The sequence below is a fragment of the Pinus tabuliformis genome, chromosome 5_2 (genome assembly GCF_031772625.1).
Source record: "Pinus tabuliformis cultivar Carrire ecotype Pingquan chromosome 5_2, CPIR1, whole genome shotgun sequence".
Lineage (NCBI taxonomy): Eukaryota > Viridiplantae > Streptophyta > Pinopsida > Pinales > Pinaceae > Pinus > Pinus tabuliformis.
The window spans coordinates 137,469,009-137,476,798 of NC_142306.1; the positions used below are offsets into that span (position 1 = coordinate 137,469,009).

Consider the following 7,790-nt stretch of genomic DNA (forward strand, 5'->3'; position numbering starts at 1 on the left):
TATGATCTAAAAGGTAAGTAGCAACTTCTTGGACACCTATCTCTCCAACACGAACTGAACTCTTTAGGTCACGTTGCCCTAGAATCTTTCCAACATAACCTTTAGCCAAATGATGCTGCAAACCGTTTCTTTCTTGGTAGTGACCTAGGAATGTAGATTGAGAGAGCAAGCATGGAAGTCCAGTCACTTCATGTACTTTAGGTAGGGTATTATACATACTTGATTTTTGAGGATCACGCATCCTTCCAAAGTTCAACCCATTCTCAACACAATTTAGAGAGTCATCAACATGTTGAAAATATTTCTCATACTCCATGTCATCAAAGTCAAAGTAATTTTTTTTCATGTTCCTTCTAATGGAAGGCTTCTAAGAAACTATTAATTGATTCAGAACTAGTGGTAGACATTTGTTGATATGACTCAAATTTATCTTGCATTCAAATTAGTTCCAACTCACTCACTTCCTCTTCTACACCATGAAACTATGGACTCATCATTTCACCAATTTCTGCAAGGAAAAGACCAGTAGCGGCAGAAGTTTTTAATAATGTGTTGCAAAATATGTAAAGACGACTCCCTCAGCATGGGAAACTTCAATCACGTCATATATGCATCTTTATTTGCATCAAGGCTATTTATATACTCTACCTCATCCTCTGAAAATGCCTGAGACGCTTGATGCCAATGAAGCCACTCAAAGAAAGGATCCTCTAGCATTTTTGGAAGGCAGAGACCATGGTCTATAGGTATGAGCTCAACAATATGACCCATTTGAGGATATCTTGCAAAATATGTTTCCAACATTTTTACAAGGATGTTGCTAGCATGTCTGTTAGTATTTAATATCTTTATACCTAAAATGCATATCCTATGTACAGAAGCAACGGATAAGTTGGATGTCCCATGGTCACTGGCAACACAATTATTTATAACAAACTGTTGAAATGAAGAAATTTTACTTGTTTACTTTTTGAGAATTTGTTTATGGTCATCCCATTGTTAATATCAAAAATTGGATGTGGAACCTTAACAAGCACAGTTGGAGGCACCTTTGCTAAAATTTTGTGATCTAGAAAGCAAGGACCCACTTCTCGGACACATGTCTCTCCCACATGAATTGGACTCTTTAGGTTAGATTTCTGTAGAATATTTCCAACGTAACCTTTAGCCAAATGATCCTAGAAATCATCTATTCCCTAGTAGTGACCTGGGAATGTAGATTGAGAGAGAAAGCACAGAAGTCCAGTCACTTTAGGAATTTTAGGTAGGGTATTATACCTACTTGATTTCTGAGGATCATGCATCCTACCAAAGTTCAACCCATTCTCCACATAATGCAGAGAGTCAGCAAAACGTTGTAAATATTCCTCATAATCCACGTCATCAAACTCAAACTGAGTTTTTGCATGTTCCTTCTCAGGGAAGTCTTCTGAGAAATTAGTTTTCGATTCACAACTAGTGGTAGACATTTGTTGATCTGCCTCAATTTTATCCTGCATACAAATTAGTTCCAGCTCACTCACTTCCTCTTCTGCACCATGAAACTATGGAATCATCATTTCACCAATTTCTACAAGGCAAAGACCAACAACAGTAGCAATTTTTAAGATTATGGTCCACAATATAAGAATCCTTAAAGAAGACTTCCTCGGAATGGGTAAATTAAATCTCAGCATGTCTTCATCTTTATTTGCATCAAGCTTATTTATATACTCTAAATCATCCTATGAAATGAGAGAAAAGCTTGACACCAATGAAGCGACTCAAAGAAAGGATCCTCCAGCTTTTTTGGAAGACAGAGACCGTCGTCTATAGGTATAATCTCAACAACATCACTCATTTGAAGATATCTTCCAAAATCCCTTTCCAACCTTTTTACAAGGATGTTGTGAGCATGCCTGTTAGTACTTAATATCATTTTATCTAAAATTCATATCTTATGTACAAAAGCAAAACAGATGTTGGATGTCCCATGGTCACTCGCATCACAATTATGTATAACAAACTACTGAAATGGAGAAATTTTACTTGTTTACTTTTTAAGCTTTTATTTATGCTCATCCCATTGTTAATATTAAAAATTGGATGTGAAATCTTAGCAAGCACTATTGGAGGAACCTTTGCGAAATTTCTGTGATCTAGAACATAAGAATCAACTTCTCAGACACTTATCTCTCCTACACGAACTGAACTATTTAGGTTACATTGCCCTATAATCTTTCCAATGTAATCTTTAGCCAAATGATGCTAGAAATCATTTCTTTCTTGGTAGTGACCTGAGAATGTATATGAGAGAGAAAGCACGAAAGTCCAGTCACTTTAGGTATTCAAGGTAGGGTATTATACGTACTTGATTTCTGAGGGTCATGCATCTCGCCAAAGTTCAACCCATTCTCCACATAATGCAGAGAGTCAGCAACATGCTGAAAATCTTCCTCATACTCCATGTCCATCAAACGCAAACTAATTTTTTGCATGTTCCTTTTGAGGGAAGGCTTCTGAGAAATTAGTAGTCGATTCAGAACTAGTGGTAGACATCTGTTGATCTACCTCAAATTTATCCTGCATACAAATTAGTTCCAGCTCACTCACATCCTCTTCTGCAACATGAAACTATGGACTCATCATTTCCTAATTTCTGCAAGGCAAAGACCAACAATGGCAATATTTTTTAAGAATATGGTGTACAATACAAGAATCCTTAAAGATGACTCCCTCAACATGGGTAACTTCAACCTCAGCATATATGCATCTTTACTTTCATCAAGCCTATTTTTTTACTCTAACTCATCCTATGAAAATGGCCGAGAAGCTTGAGTCCAGTGAAGCCACTCAAAGAAAGGATCCTCCAGCATTTTTGGAAGAAAAAAACCGTGGTCTATAGGTATAAGCTCAACAACATCACTCATTTGAGGATATTTTTCAAAATCTCTTTCCAACCTTTTTACAAGGATATTTATAGCATGTCTGTCATTATTTAATATCCATATATCTAAAATTCATATCCTATGTACAACAACAACAACAAGGATGCTAGATTCCCATGGTCACTGGCATCACAATTATGTATAACAAACTGTTGAAATGAAGCAAATTTACTTGTTTACTTTTTGGGCTTTTGTTTATGGTCATCCCATTGTTAATATTAAAAATTTGTTGTGAAACCTTAACAAGCATAGTTGGAGTCAACTTTGCATAAATTTTCTGATCTGGAAGGTAAGAAGAAACTTCTTGGATGCCTATGTGTCCCACACAAACTGAACTCTTTAAGTCAGGTTTCCCTAGAATCTTTCCAAGGTAGCCTTTAGGATTATTGGGTGCAAACGACTCCTAATCTGTAGTCTTTACAATATCTTGACATTTTCCTCTATTATTACGGAAGAAGTATGCTCCACCAAGCCCTCCATGAACAGGGATTGGATCTACACCACATTCAATTGCCTCAAATGCTTGCTTTATCAATTTCTTAATTGCCTCAATTCCTTGCTTTATCAATTTCTTCGTTTGGAGTAGCCACTCAAACCACCAATGATCTCCAAAGGTCCACTCCTATCCCTTTGTTGCTGACTATCAACAACAAGAGAAAGACAAGGAGTGGAAGAGCTTATATGAATGAGGCTCCTAGTGAGACGCAGAGAAGCATCATTTCTGACTACACTACTATAATGTTATGAATGAGGCTTTACTCAAATTGATCAACATTTCCACACTGGGATTATATCACGCCATGCATATTGCTGCCAATATGACAATTTTCAAGTGAGTTTGTGACTTTTTTATGTAACATGCTGCCCAATTTTGTGGAATTCCTATACACTTGGCAAAAAGGCCGCATGCTCCATTGTGTGCTGGAATTGCCTTGAAGAACTCTCAAGATTCTACACATGAAGTAATGTTGAGGCTAGTCTAGTCTAAGGTAGATGAGTTTATCTTTCTAACTCACAACATCAATTGGAACCCAGATGAAGTTCCATATAATGGCAGTGAGTATCGATGTTTTTTTTAGCTAGCCTAGGTTCTCACTTATTAGTAGGCCTTCCCATCCCACACTCAAAGAGGGGTATGTGGGGTTTTGATAAGAATAGAACACCTCCTTCTTAACTAGGGTTGGATTTATTGGATGTCCCATTGGAAAATTAACATTGGAAAAGATACTATAATAGTTTGTTCAAAGTATGCCTCTCTATTTTCATGGAAATTTTCATTACATCAATCTTTGCATTTGGATAGTGAACATTTACCTAATAGCCTCATGCTATCCATCAGTGTCAACATAATGAAAATTTTATTTCTTAGACCAAAATCACATGCTTATTACAGTTAGAAGATTTAGTATAATCCCCTGATTTTTTGGTTCCAACTTCTTACTGCAACAAGGCATATCTAGCTCCGTCATTAATTTCAAATTTCAATTCCACGAATCCATAGTCTAGTTTCATAACTCTCAAGTAACTTTGTTTTTCCATGGTTCGCTATTTTATAAAGAATTTTTTCCATCTTCATAAACTCCTCTCTTTAAGTTAAACGACCCTCTTTCATTGAGTTTGAATAGTTATGTGCATCGATCAACTTTATCAGCTTCACAAATAATTATGTAAACCATTCTTGATTCTCCTCTCTTGCCTCATGATATTTCAATATGTTTTATACTATTCATTGTAGGGCAATGACACACTTAAAATTGAAACATAAAGGATGATCACTACATGGCATTGATACCTAAAAGCATGAAATGTGAAAATTGTAACCTTTTTGCAAGGTAATAACTACTGCAAAAATTGAGATATCTTGGCTAGAGGTGAATAATTCCAACACTCAAGTAAATTTTTTTATGTATGTTGAATAGAGTCACAATACCTTCCAAGTATCTATATAAATATGTATTCAATACTTTTAGTGTTTATTATACACTCACTTGTTTGTTCAACACATTCTTTTCTTTTAGATTATCCCATTGAAGCTAGTTGATGAAGGTGAGTAAACATGGAGTCCTGTTTGGACTAAATTTATTTTCTAAAGTTTGTTAGTGAGGAGAGAGGGTGAAAGTTTTGTCAGTTGCTTGCATTAGAGGTTTTTAAATGATTTGGAATAGCAATGATGGGCACACAACCATGCCGTCCCAACATGGGAACAGTACAATGAAATTTCATATAGTGATTGATGTTCCATTGAGGGCAATGAAGGGCTTATGGCACACAAATGATTTCACAAGGATTGAGATATTGGGAATTGCATTTGTAGATGACCTCCTATGCATGTATGTTGGGTTTAGTATTGATTGCAACTAAACCTTTGGTTATATGGGTTTATGCTATTTTAATCTTCCCTTTTGACAAAACCTAGAACTCAATTCATTTGATTTGATCCATCTAGTTCTTCTAATTATGTTAGGTTTTAGTGAGTAGGTTCTCTATCTAATGGATCCATGATGAGAATTTTTAATAGTTTAGTGTCTCATACAGTCTGTACTACTAGGCACCCTCATACCATGCCAGTGTACTAGTAAACTTACCTTTGTAATATAAAAATGCAGAATTCTCCCTTGAACGTCATCCTCCTTGTAATCCATTCTTTGTTTCTGGCCTCTTAGCCATTGAAAACCAACCTCAACACTTGGCTCTAATACCATGTTGAAAATCATAACTTTTATGAAGCAATATGGAAATTTTCCCTAGCCAATTCGTTGGGAAAACACATTGTTGTTAGGGGTGAAAACTACATAAACAATGTGACCATTATAGTAGACAAAAGATTATTAGCCTGAAAGGCTATGTGAATTAAGATAAGATAGTATTATGAATTTTCAACAAATTACCGACAAATATTTCAATGATTCTAGAGAGGGAAACCATATGTCAATAGATTATGACAGTGTGAACATGCCTTGATGCTAAAAAGTTTGCAAAAGTTAAATGAAACTAATGATAAGAAAAGAGTAGACCACCTCCCACTTAACTAGGGCTGGATTTACTGGAGGTCCCATTGGAAAATTCACATTGGAAAAGATACTATAATAATCTGTTCAAAGTATGCCTCTCTGTTTTCATGGCATTTTCCATTACATCAATCTTCCCATTTGGATGGTGAATATTTACTTGAAAACCTCATGATATCCATTAGTGTCAACAGAATGAAAATTATAGTTTTTACACCAAAATCACATGCTCACTATAGTTAAAATGCCTAGTAGAATCCCCTAATTTTGTTGTTCCAACTTCCAGTTGCAACAAGACATATCTAGCTTAGACGCTAATTTCAAATCTCAATTCCATGAATCCATAGTCTAGTTTCATAAATCTCAAGTAACATTCTTTTTCCATGGTTCACTATTTTATAAATATAATTTTCCATCTTCATATACTCCTCTCTTTCATTTGATTGACCCTCTTTCATTGAGTTTGAATAGTTCTGTGCTTTTTTCAACTTTATCAGCTTCATAAATAATTCTATAAACAAATCTTGATTCTCCTCTCTTGCCTCGTGATATTTGAATATGTTTTATACTATTCATTGCAGGGTGATGACACACTCAAAATTGAAACATAAAGGATGATCACTGCAAGGCATCAATACCCAAAAACATGAAATGTGAAAATTGTGACCTTTTTGCAGGGAAATAACTACTGCAAAAATTGAGATAGCTTGGCTAGAGATGAATAATGCAAACACTCAAAAAAAATTGTTTATGTATGTTGAATAGAGTTCCAATACCTTCCAAGTATCTGTATAAATATTTATTCTATACTTTTAGTGTTTATTATACACTCACTTGTTTGTTCAATGTAATCTTTGCTTTTAGATTATCCCATCAGAGCTAGTTAATGAAGGTGAGTAAACATGGAATCATGTTCGGACTAAATTTATTTTCTAGAGTCTGTTGGTGAGGAGAGAGGGTGCAAGTTTTGTCAATGGATTTCATTAGAGGTTTCTCAATGATTTGGACTAGAAACGATGGGCACACAACCATGCCCTCCCAACATGGGAACAACACAATGAAATTTAATCCAGTGATTGGTGTTCCATTGAGGACAATGAAGGGCTTATGGTGCACAAACAACTTCAAAAGGATTGAGAGCTTGGGAATTACATTTGTAGATGAACCCTATGCATGTACATTGGGTTTAATACTCGATGGAATTAAACCTATGGTTAGATGGGGTTGCTCTATTTTAATCTTCCCTTTTGACAAAACCTATAACTCAATTCATTTGATTCGATCCATCCAGTTCTTGTAATTATTTTTGGCTTTAGTCATTAGGTTCTCTATTTAATGAACCCACGCTGAGGATTTTTAACATTTTAATGTCTCATACACTCTGGGATACTAGGCACCCTCATACCGTGCCGGTGTATTAGTAAACTTACCTTTGCAATATCAAAATGTAGATTGCTCCATTGAACGTCCCCTCCCCTTAAGCTGTGATTTGTTTCTAGCCTCTTAGCCACCTCCAGACAAATAGCATGTTGAAAATCGTAACTTCTATGAAGAAGTATGGAACTTTTCCCTAGCCAATTATTTGGGAAAACACATTTTTGTCAGGGGTGAAAACTGCATAAACAGTGTGACCATTATAGTAGGCAAAAGATTATTAGTCTTAAAGGTTATGTGAATTAAGATAAGATAGTATTATGAATTTTCAACAAATGACCAACAAAAATTTGAATGGTTCTAGAGAGGGAAACCATATGTCAATAGATTATGAGACTGTGAACATTCCAAGATGCTAAAAGGTTGGCAAAAAATAAAAGAAACAAATGATAAGAAAATAGAAAGTAGTAGGATCTAGGTA

The 7,790-nt window shown here is 35.3% G+C and overlaps 1 pseudogene; it reads right to left on the reverse strand.

Moving 5' to 3' along the window:
* Positions 1-2,463: 2,463 nt before the first annotated feature.
* LOC149157890 (phosphatidylinositol 4-kinase gamma 7 pseudogene) lies at positions 2,464-4,466 on the reverse strand (annotated as a pseudogene).
* Positions 4,467-7,790: the final 3,324 nt, after the last annotated feature.